Source organism: Dermacentor andersoni, chromosome 3, assembly GCF_023375885.2.
Source record: "Dermacentor andersoni chromosome 3, qqDerAnde1_hic_scaffold, whole genome shotgun sequence".
Lineage (NCBI taxonomy): Eukaryota > Metazoa > Arthropoda > Arachnida > Ixodida > Ixodidae > Dermacentor > Dermacentor andersoni.
The window spans coordinates 3,017,001-3,029,583 of record NC_092816.1 but is presented as its reverse complement, the minus strand read 5'-3'; the positions used below and the strand labels follow the sequence as shown (position 1 = coordinate 3,029,583).

Here is a 12,583-nt window from a genome sequence, read left to right as displayed (position 1 = left end):
TTGTAAGGGAGTCCAGGGGCGCAATCTTATAACGGTTCCAAATGCGAACCGGAGCCGCTATTCTGGACATTCCACCATTTTATTCGAGGCGTGACGTTGACGCGACTGTTCAAAATGACGCTGATAGCCCCGTTTCACTTTCGTAACGTGACGCAAACTTGACGTTTTGCCTAAGAAACTGAAATGAAGACATCTAACCTAACGTTCTTAATGAAGCATAGCAGTTTTCCTCCCCAGTAAACATAGAGCAGCTATAGCTCAAAGCGTACGATTATTCCGTCAAGAACGCTTCTCGCTTCACGGAATGAGTCATCGTACGTTGGTGCCAACGCGCTTGTTTTCTACCTCGAGGCAACGTACGCGACCGACGAGTGCTGATGCACACAGATTCTAGGCCGCGTTATCGAGTTAAGAATTGCAGAATGTTTCTTCTTGCTCAATAAATATGAACTATTATATAAATATTGTCCTGAAAGTTTTCAATTATCGTCGCGTGTTGACATATTCTTTTATTTTACATTAGGCAATATAATATTACCATTTGTTGAATTGTTCGTCGCCAGGTGGTAATCCACGCTTTAAAAATTGTTACCACTCGAATCAAGGAAATAGCCCCATCGCCATCAGTGGTGCGGAAATTTTCAAAGTTGGTTCTTTATTCTATGATGTCGTCGCACAGAGACATTTTCCTCGGGCCGCAGGTCTCGCACCGGCAATGGGCGATGGCTGCTCGTCTCCTCCAGTTCGTCGCACAGCCATCGGATAGTTCCCTTTCACAGACGATAATGACGCCGAAACTTCTCATTTGTCAGCTCTGATAACGCGTCTAGCACCTCCAGTCGTTGACGGGTTCGGGAGAGCAACCAGAGGCAAAGAATGAGGGGACGCCGCCATCTTTTCATGTGTATGGAGTCGCACCTCAGAGATGATCAACGCGCGCGAGCGCGCACCACCCGCGCGTCTCCGAGGCAGCGCGGCCATGGTCGCAAGCAAACAGCCAAGCCACAGCAACGGAACCCAAAGCGGACTACCTCTTCGCCGGTTCCACTCATGGCATGTACTCATGGCCTACGACGGGTTCGCTTTGAAAATTATTGACAGGTGCGTGACGTGTTCAAAATTTGCGGTACCGCAGTGCTGTCTCTGACAGCCGCTGACGCAACCGCAATTCTGACCAATCACGTGAGGGCAAGGTAATCCTTTCCCTTTCTGAACTTTCTGTGTCACACGGGCACATTTGGAAGGCCTTCCAGTCGACGGCCTTCGGAACGCCACAACTCTATCGACTCAAAGGAGTTGTCACGCTGCTACACGGCACTTTTGAAAGGCTGCTGAGTGGTTCAGATGTTTCTCGCAAAATTGTGTGGCGCTGCGGATCCTTATTTTCGTTTTCTTGTCATGATAAGTTAAACAACATTAAAACTACTTAAAAGTTCTATAATTTCTTTCATGTTTGTTTATACATTCAAAAAAAATTGTTTATACATTGCCATACATAGATGTTTAGTTTTTAAGTTCTTGAGTAGCGAAACTGCGGCAACGTTTGCGTCACTGCATGTCGCTGTTGTGGAGAGTACGTGCGGTTCGCACATATCAAGTTGCAAAAATACTTTATTGAATAATTAATAACACTCATACATAGTATTTTAGAGCATTTTGATTTGTTTCGTTCATTCTAACCGTGAGTACGAGCACCCTGTGAACGAGAGGGCATGTTCGCGCTGTTTCCGTTTCCGTTGCTCAAAGGCCATCGAGATTTCGATAGAGTTGTAAGGTGCTCCGTTGACTCAATAGACTATTGACTCGGCGGCCTTCGAAACCGCCTGTGTAGGGCGCCGCCCTGTTGCTACTGGTCAATGTGGCCAGCGCAATTACTATTGAAAGAGCTGAAAACAAGTACAGGTCACCTTATGCTTTGTCATCTAAAAACGCATACCTGATGGCTTTATGAAGGTGGTGCGTTAATATTAAGTTTACACCAAGCGATCGATAAGTCCGTGACTTATGTAAATCACGATGTACGCATTCATGCAACAAAGGATGACGCGAATTTCGGTTTCGAATCTGTTTTTTGGATGCGTAGTAGTTTCGTACAGTTTAGGTTTGACAGGCGATCGCGCGTCGACATCGGACGCTATGGCCACTATGGCACACTCGTGCCTTATGTGCCACCGAAGCCCCGAAGTGCTCTGGCATATACCTTCACATGTAAGTAAACGAATGTATCTCCTTGTTGAGAATATCACGCGAATAGGCAGCTCTTGTGGTGTATCACAATCATTTGAGAAGCGTCACAGTAGAGCGTTTTGCTACATGCGGAGCGATGTTTTTATTTGCAGGTTTCCCTTCAGTAGGAAATTGCTGGACAGGCGGACCAGCGCACCGGAATTGTACTGGCGAAGACAGAAAAACAAAAGCAAAAACAGCCTGATGCCGAGTATTTCTGTGCCACGAACTAATCAAGAGGCGAGTGCCTAATGCGGACGAAATCGAGTACATCGAGACTTAGAACGACAGAAAGCTGAGCTAGTTGGTAAGGATTCATTATGCAAAACAGAGGTGAGGCGTGCAGACAGGACACAAGAGTAGAGAAGTGGGCGGCGCTCGTGCTGTTTGCTTGTAAATACTCTACTCTTGTGTCCTGTCTGCACGCCTCACCTCCGTTTTGCATAACGAGTGCATCAACCCACATATTAGTAGCGTAGGCGTTTTATTAACTGTGCAATATTTTCAACACTTCCTTGCATGCCATTTCATGTGGAATATCTTTTCTGGTCACAAATTTGTGCAGCGAATCTATTTGCATGATCGACTCTGGGCCTGTGGGACCGTTCACTTTCACTTGATGCCGAGTCTTTTACATGTATCCATAAACTGCAGATATGCACATCAGATCCCTGCGAGCATTTTCAAAATTCAATTATTTTACACAACAGGCACATATGCAATACTGACATAATCTCTAATACTACTATGCAGCTGGGACATATGTTTGTTGACCATACTCTCAGGTAAAAAAGCAGATCATGTGGACAGCTCCAGCTCATTTTCCTTAAATCGGTGTGTACAAGGGGTATGCAAAAATAATTTTTTTCTCGCACAACGATTATTTTGCTGTATAAACAAGAGAACCCACCACATTAGTGTAACGTATCATGTACATCACACTAATATGTGCTCTAATTTACCAAGTGAGATGAGTTACTTTTATAGCTCATTCAGCCATATCACACTGCAAGCTGCATTCATCAATCTCCAATTGGATTTTGCAAATGCTTAAAGAAACATGTTTCCCTTTTATGCAGATATGCAATGGCAAGCCCTTCCGTGTGTTCCAAAGGTAAAATTTAAGCTCTAAATTAAAGAAGACATTTCTAGTCAGAAACAAGCAAAAATGGTGAATGCAGAGTATCAGAAGCCCAAGGTACAGAAATTATGAGAAGTGTCGAATGATGTTAAGGAAAGCGTCGTATTTGAAAATGCAAGAATCTTTAGTGGAGGTCAAGCAAGTCAATATAGGTAGAATACTCTGCAAAATTATGCGAGTGAGGGGATGTCAAACAATAGGTCAGGAAATGCGTTGTTCTTCTGCAAAACAAAAGCTGATTGCCATTACATAAGTCACTTTAGCATCATGAGACTTCTGCTTGATAAATTCAGAAATAAACCAAAAAACAAGACACGCAAAAAAAGACAATTTAATGATGCTCTCTCCACACTGGGATCACATCTAATATGGACATATCAGACGCCTTGTGAAACACTAAAGGAAAAAATTCAGTTTCGAGCTATGGTACGGTATGGTGAAACTTTAAAGAAGTCCTGCAGATCGTGAGTCTTCACGAAGCGGGCCGCTCCCACGTGGTATGGCACTTGCCGCATAGATGTGGGGGGCCTTGCACTAATAGTGATAGTTACCACTGCATTTAGAAATTGAAAGCATTCATGCAGACAAGGATGATTCTTTATATTTTTGGCTACCACTTCAAATGCCTCCACGAAGTGTTACAATGCTGTACGCATCCATACTAAGTATCTCGCAGCAACACCTGGAGGTAAAAAGCAGAAGCAGTCAAAGTGCTGGTGTGTACTGGACACTATGTTTGAAAACTTTTAGGCAAGAAGAGTGCAAGAAGCAGACATAACAACTGCATTTATTTCCGTAATTCGCCATTGGAATGCCCTCTTCTTTTTGCTTAGACAATGCCTACGCCTAGCCACAGCAGCTCCCTCATACAGACTCCGCAAGCCAAGAGGCCGTGGAGGCAAATGCAGGCAAGAGGCAAGAAGCAATAGCACTGGTATTGACATTCACCTAATTTCTTTCTTTTTGTTTTGTTTAGGCAGCCAGCACACCCCGAACAGCCACCTTGACTGCGGGTGTGTCACCCTAGTCGCCAAGGAAACATTTGAGGGAAAGTGACAGGCAATGTGAACAGCCACTTCTCCATGTAAACAATACTCTTTCTCTCAGATGACTCCTACGCCTCGCCACGCCAGTACACTTGTGCACAAAGATGCTGCGGAGGCACGTGCAGGTCAGAGGCAAGGCGCAGTGGCACTGGTGTCGACATTCACCCAATTTCTTTTTCTTACACTGAGGCAGCCAGCACACCTCGAACAGCCACCTTGACTGCGAGTGTGTCAGTATATTTTTGTTGTACATACGCTCATAATAAACTTCAGTAAGCTTGAACTTGATAATAAACTTGAAAGCAAATGGGACAATTATGCATTGTTTTTTTGAACATTTATTGTACACATACAATATATGTTATACTTTGCAGTGCTACAGAGCGTATTTTGAAGCTTCCCCCTAGATTTTGCACATTTAATTACATATGTGTTGTGTGGCCCTCAATGCAGTTCATCTTGTAGCAGCTGTTTTGTCTGTGTATCGCACATTGGCTTAAGCTCGCGACATCCACATACTTCTCTCACATATGCAAAATAAATTTCTATGTAGTCCTCAGTGTGACAACAAAAAATGAAAGTAAACAATCCGATCGTGGAATTGTGTTTATTACTGTGATTCCTATGGCAGTTACGACAAGTTGACAACTTGAACTGGTCAATCCGTCCATAGCCTCCTCTATTTTTCAAAAATAAAGGAGGCTATGATCCGTCATGGCAAGGAATTGTATGTATACATAAAAAGGGGGGGGTGTATAGGATTAGGGCGGTACGAAAAAATGTACCAACACCGTCCTCTAGACCCATTTCGTTAAGGTACCGTAACAAAGCGTATTATGCATAAAGTTCATACAACCAACTCTGATATTACTACACACGCCAGGCGACGCGAGCTACATTTGCCATGACGCATTCGCGACTGCACCGGATGCCTTCCATATTATTCTCGTTAATCGTGCTCACTGCACCGAGGCAAAAGAAAGATCATGGGCGCAGGTGCCTTTAAAGTATCTCGACCTTGCGAGGCACTGCTGCGCGTGCCAGGGGAGCTGTCCGTGCGAACACTCCCTGGCACGCACCTGCCTCGGCGGCCCCAACCTACGTACCGTACTGCTTCGAGCTTTGATCCCTCCACTGTCCCTTGGGTGCCCTGGAGTTCCTGCGCCGCCTGCTTTATTATAATCTCAGGTGCTCTCCTGAGACTTCCGCTTGTCGGTTACATGTGCCCTACAGCTGGATAAGTACTTATAATAATAAAAAAACCCGATCTATCGTCGCTACGATAGATCGCGAAAGCGGCTTTTGCAACATACTGCGCCCGTGCGAAGAGAATTACGGAACGCCAACGAGGAATCTGACCACAGCTTCGAGCTCGTAACCTCGTCGAGTGACACTCCTGCAACAGGCGTCACCGCTGAAAACCGCATACCGCCGGAAACTTCAACAGGATCATCCCTCGGTTGCATAACTGCCACGTGTACGGCCAACATGGACCACACCCACACCGTCCCACAACATAGAGTAAAGAACCAACTTATAAAGCCCAAACACACGGCTGCACGCACGCACACATCACGACACTACAAGGGAGACGCCGGATGGATGGATGGATGGCGGCTATGCCCTTTGTAACGGGCGGCGGCTGGCGCCACCTAGCCTTTTGCTTCCCCTCCTATTTTAGTATTCTTTTTTTTCCTTTTTTTATATCCTCTTTTCCTTAATCTAGTTTTCACTCCTCTCCTCCCCCCAATATAGCTATCTAAAACAGTAGAGGAGACATTATCTCGCCGATTTATGGTATTATCTATCCCTTGACTTCCTCCACCAATCCTCTAGCCTCCCCTTCGTTACTGCCACTCTTTTCTCGTCTATTTGCCCTCGTTCCCCGGGAAAACCTAATGCCCCTTCCATATCTGCCACTGTTCCCTCTGCCAGGGTCGGGCGAAGGTCTGTGCATCTCAGCACTATATGCTCAGTGGTCTCCATTTCGGCTCCGCAAGCTGTGCACCGAAGGTCCACGTCTTCAAATTTAGCCCTGTATGTTTTCGTTCTCGAAACCCCCGTCCTAGCTTCGAATAATAGTGAGCTGCCCCGCGAGTCATCAAATAAGAGCTCTCTCTTAATCTCCTGTTTTTGTGACCTATACATTGATAGCGCTGGCTTTCCGAGCATTCTTTCTTCCCACATTTTTCTTTCCGTCTCCTTCACCTCCTTTCCCACACTAGAACCACGTTTGACCCCCTCCCTCGGCTGTAGGTATCTATTCCTCAGCTTCCTCGTTCTGAGTGTCCACTTTGTGTTCAAACTTTTCAAGTACAGATATTTGTACACTTTTCCTGCCCACCTTTTTTCCTCCAGTGCTGGGAGTCTCTGTTCAAATTTTAGTTTACTTATTGCCTCTCTACCTTCGAATGACGTCCATCCCATGTCCCTCTGCACTCCCTCATTAGGGGTGTTCCCGTGTGCTCCTAAGGCCAACCTGCCTACACTTCTCTGTCTCGTTTCCATGCATGCCTGAACTTCCGATTTCATGCACAGTACTGAATTTCCGAATGTGAGGCCAGGTACCATAACCCCTTTCCATACGCCCCTAACCACCTCGTACCTATTATAGTTCGAAAGTGCCTTGTGTTTCATTACCGCTGAGTTCCTTTTCACTTTTTCAATCATAATTTTTTCCTGTTCTTCCAAGTACTTTTTGCCCTCGTTTAGCCATATGCCCAAATACTTGTATTTTTCAACATGATCAATCTTAGTGCTTTGTATTTCCAATGGTTCCCCCCTTTCTTCATTGTATGCTATTATCCCAGACTTCTCTCTACTGAATTGCAGTCCCAATTTTTCTCCCTCCTCTCCACATATGCTCATTAGTTCCTGTAGCCCTACTCGGGTGTCAGCAAGCAGTACAATATCATCTGCATACATCAGTCCGGCTAGTACTTGAGCTACCTTCTGCCCTTCCAGCATATAGCTTATGTCAGTTCCTATTGTGCTCTGTTCTAGTCTCTTTTCCATTTGGCTCATGTAAATCATAAAAAGCAGAGGCGACAATGGACAGCCCTGCCTGAGACCTCTTCTTATTTTAGCTGGCTTTGTAGTTTCCCCCTCCCGTGTTATCTCTACCTCATTATCTGTATAAACTTGTTGTAGGAACTCAATCATCTTTCTATCTAGACCATATTCCCTCAACTGGCTCCATAACTTTTCTCGGTTTACATTATCATGGCTCCTATAATGTCTAAAAAAGCTATCCATAGCGGTTTCTGTCTGGCTGTCGCTATCTCTATGCACTGTGTTATAACAAATAAATTATCATCTAGCCTTCTGTTCCTTCTAAATCCATTCTGCAGTTCTCCCAAGATCTCTTCACGTTCTGCGCATTCCTCCATTCTCTTTTTCACCATCTGCATTGCTACTCTGTATATGACTGATGTGATAGTTATTGGCCTGTAGGATTTAATGTTGTCCTTGCTTCCCTTACCTTTGTAAACTAATATCATTCTGCTTATTTCCAGTCCTGTGGAACATCTCCCTCTACTACTATTTGTTCAATAAGTCGTAATTTTAATTTACTTTTCTGGCCTAATATGCTTATCAATTTCATAGGTATGCTATCAGGTCCTGTCGCTGTTCCCACGGGGACCTTGTGTTCAATTCTGTCCCATTCCTTACTTGTCATCCTTCTGTACTCCTCCTCTAATTCTGTCCTGCTGTTGTCATTCTTCTCCATTTCGCTACCCACTGGCTCTGCAAATGCTGCCTCTATTGTTAACCTAATATATTCCTGCGCTTCCTCTCCCTCTACCTTTGTTCCTTCTGGTATGGTCAGTGAGTGCTGAACCACCTCTGTCTTCTTACTCTGTTGCCTTATGTGTTCCCAAAATTTCTTAGAGGCATTTCTGTCTTTTTTTCGTATCTCTAACATCCACTGTACCCCAACTTTTGCTATCTTGGCTTGAATTAATGCCAATGCTTCTCTTTTCATTGCAAGGTAATCCTCCCATTTTGTCTCCACCTCTTCTGGTGTGGCGCCCCTTTTCTTCGCTGCTCTGTGTTTTCTGCACGCATCTTTGCGTTGCTCTATGGCCTCCTTAACTTCTCGGTCCCACCAGCCTTTCGGTTTATATTTTCCCTGCTTACTTCCTAGTTTCCTAATCTGTCCCTTCTCTAGCTCTCGTTTAAAAATACCTATTAACTCGTATGTCCATGCCCTTTGCGGTTGCTTGGATACCATGCTTTCAATGTTTTTCGCCACTTCTTGTATCTGCCTGTCATTCAATTTGCTCATACCTTTCCTTTCTTTAGTTTCTACCAGTGGTACTGTCCTTCCAAAACTGATTTTGATTCGTTTGTGATCACTGCCCAGGCTTTTTGTACCTTCCTCATCAATTTTCATCCATCCCAACCGTTCATACAGCTTGTGGGACATTAGGCAGTAGTCGATTGTCGAGTGGGTGTTATTTCTTTCCCATGTTATTTTCCCATCGCATTTAATTTCAGTATTAACTATCACAAAATCATGAGCCTCACAAAAATCTACCAACATCTGCCCTGTTGCATCTGTCGCCCCGTCAAAGTATTCCAAATGTGCATTCATGTCCCCTAGGATGATTATCTCCCGTTTCATAGCTAACTCCCTGATGTCCTTGGCCATACATTTGAAATATTTTGCATTCTCCTCTTTCGACTCATTCCCCGTTTTCAGATACACGACTCCCAGGATTGTCTCAACATTCTCTACGGTGCCCTTGAGCCACATGTGCTCACTGCAGTTCTCCCTTACCCTTTCCCAGTCCTGTCCCTTCACTAGCGCCCCAAGGCCTCCTCCTCTGCGTTGTTTCCTTTTTCTGTTGCACCAAACCCAGGTGTATCCCGCAATGAATGGTGGCTCTTCCTCATCTCTTAAATGGGTTTCGGCAACTCCATATACCTGAAAATTTTCCGTTTGTAACTGTTCTTCTATTTCATCCCACTTAATGCGATTTCTTCCCCCCTGCATGTTGATGAACCCCACATTTACTGCCTCCTTCTTCCTCTTCCTCCTCCCTGCTCCTGTCATGTCCCCCCTCCCCTGTCCTTCATCTTTTACGTTTTGGCTTGCAGGGTCGCCCTGCGTGCCTGCAAAAAAGCCTGAGCCCTACGACCCACCCTCGTTCCTACCTGCCATCCCGCTGGTGTAGTGTAGTGAATGCCATCTGGGCCGAAAGGGGGGAGTTTTCCCCCCCAATCATTCTGTTCACCTCCACCACATCACACCTGAGGGCTCGCCCCAACTCCCTAATCACTACATTTGCCGCCACTACCTGTTCTTTAATGAAAGGGCCCTGACCTCTGGGACAGTACACAGGGCAATGTGCACCTCCTCAGCGGTCGCCCTTAATTTCGCCACTCCCTCTTGGATCTGTCTGCCCAGCATTCGCCCCCTATTCTGCAGGACGTCATTCACCCCAGCGTGCAAAATTACCAGGTTTCTTCCCTCTCTGTTTTCACTCAGTTTGCTTTTGGCTCTCTCCGCCACAGCTTCGAATCGAGCCCCCGGCATGCATTCGACCTTCACTCGTCTGTCATACTGCACTGTTCTGAGGAGTGCTGTTTGCATTGGCGATACGTTGGAGCTTCCGACGACCCAGACCTTTTTGTCTTCAAGCAAATCTTGCCTCCCTCCGGTCTCTGTCGGCTGGGTCTTCCCTGCCTCCTCGCGTTCTCTGCCTCCTGTCGTCTCATCCCTCTGTACCTGTGTCCCCTGCGGTCCCCACGTTAACGTGTCCGCCCCCAATTCTGCTCCACTGGGTGATCCTCCTGCTTCCTTTTCCTTCAGTTCCTGCTGTGCCTCCCTCTCAGCTTCTCTCTCTCTCATCTCTTTCAATTGTTTTTCCAATTGCTGCCCTTTCTCTCGCTCCTCACTCCATTTCCGTTCTACAGCCTCCATTCTTGAGGCCCATTCCCTCTCGACCCTTTCCTAAAACTCTGCGCGTTTCGTTTTTTCTTTCTCGAGTTCCTCCTTTGTCCTCGCCATTTCACTCTTTAGCTGCTTCTCCAAATTCTCAATCACCTTACACAGCCTGCACACGAAGCCGTTCCCTTCCGCCTCCACCACGGTTTCGAATGTCGTTTCATCCAAACACCATCGTTCACACCTCTCACACTGGACGAGGTCCCCACCTTCCTCCTTGGCTTTTCTAGCCGGTGGTCCCATGAATTCTCTTGTCCTACTGTTATTTAACAGTGTAAAAGCGAAGAAAAAAATTAACTATAATAAAGACCACTGGGAATCTCTAGAAGAATAAAGAGAGCTAGTAAAATAACCAAACCAATAACCAGGGGAAAAAAGATAAAAAGAAGAAAAAAAGGACAAAAAACACACTTTTAGCCCTAACTAATAAACCTTTAGTCCTAACTGTTATGTGTTGGCCACGACCTACTTTATCGCCCTACTTTGGCTAAGTGTTCTCCTGGCTTCGCAGTGCTCCAATTCTCTGCAACCTACGTTTCTATGCTGGCCCTATCTCCATTCAGGTTTCCCGCCGCTGCAATTAGAAATAAAAATAGAAATAGAACTTAGCTGTCGGCCATGGCTGTCGGCATCCGTCCGTCTCGGCTCGCCGTCCGTCTCGGCGTCCGTCTCGGCTGCTATGGTTGCCGGATTAAAACTGACTACTGTCACCAAGTCTAGCAAGCGTCTCAGGAGCTGGCAACCTCGGCGCGTAGCAACATGGCGGCGCTCTTGCGGTTCCCGATTTCAATTATAGTGCCTAGAATATACTGGCTAGTGTACCGTGCACCCGCTCTTTTCAATGCAGCAGCGTGGGCAATGAATGCCCACGGTGGCCGACAGAGGTCGCTGCCAGACGGGTGGGTGTAAGGTCCCTCTATTGGGTGTAAGGTCCCTCTAAAGGTCCCTCTATCATTGAGGGACCTTTAGGTGGGTGCAGACTGCGCGTGTCGTCTGCTTCGCATATCAGTTTCGCAGCTGTTGCGTCGGTTTCTATGTTGCCGTTTTCAGTGTTATTACAGCGTTGCGTGTTTGTTCTTAATGTCGTTACTGTGTTCGTGTGCCTGTCATTACAAGAAGTATGTGGCGGCGGTGAAAAAATGCCTAAGAGACAGTGCAAGGAGAGGACCTGCTTTATGCCGTTGTGTCGAAGCGGTTACCGCTCGAACAAAGGGCGTGTATCCTTGTTCACTCCACCACTGATACGAAGCGGCAGCAGAATGGGCAAGAATGATCAGGAGAGTGGACAGAAGGCCGGCACCAACTGCTGTGGTTTGTAAAAAACATTTCGAAAACAGCTTAGCCGAGCGCGCGTTCTCTATCACCGTGAACGGCGTTGTCCACGAGATCCCCCGCGATAAACCACGCCTGAAACCCTACGCTATACCCACGATATTTCCTGAGTATCCTAAGCATGCACCTTACTCTTCGTGAGTACCAGGGAAAAAAAAACGAGAAATAAGGAGCAGTAGTGCTTTGATCTAATATACTGTTATGTTGCACGAAAGATCACTGCCCAAAATTCTTGACCACAGTGTGCAGGCTTCTTTTGCGTAAGTAAAGCTGAAGCTAGTGCCGACGCTGCTTCACTATTGCACTACGCATTTTGACAATGGAGGCCTTGTCTATCTTAGTCAGACCTTGTCAACCGCTGTGAAGGCCGTGGAAGATGCTTTTACTGTGTTCTTCAGCAAACGCAAGTTACATGTAGCGAGTCTAGCTGATTTTTCAGGTCAGCTGCAGACACTGGCCTTTCCCCAACTAGGGTGCCCAGAACATGAAAAACCTGCAGCTTTGACAACACGTACTTGTGAAGTTGTATGTTTTCTTGAGGTTTCGGGTTTTTGTAAAAGGTATCAACAAAGAGAGGGAAGTGCAAAGGCAACGGCAGAAGCTCTTTAAACTGCGTCACTGCCACTAGATCTAGCTTCTTCATGTATGTGTGCATTATCTCATCTAGGGCTGTCTTATATGCCCGCGTTTGACTGCTGTTACGCGAGAATCAAATATTTGTTACGCTTAAATGAAAGATCTGTTTCCCATTTTCGTTCACTTACATCAGACATAAAAAGAAGTCTGCACGTGTTTACCAGGTATTAAAAAATGTATAGTACACAGAACACCGCGTGCAGTCCATTTTACAGGGAATTTTTTTTACTTATTATCCTATCCTCGTGG

General features: G+C 45.9%; 1 long non-coding RNA gene across 1 annotated transcript; it reads left to right on the top strand.

The window, feature by feature from the left end:
* The first annotated feature begins 1,646 nt into the window (after positions 1 to 1,646).
* LOC140216679 (uncharacterized) lies at positions 1,647 to 4,728 on the top strand. The gene is made up of 3 exons (XR_011893258.1): positions 1,647 to 2,208; positions 2,340 to 2,533; positions 3,306 to 4,728. It is a non-coding gene; the product is annotated as an uncharacterized lncRNA (long non-coding RNA).
* Positions 4,729 to 12,583: the final 7,855 nt, after the last annotated feature.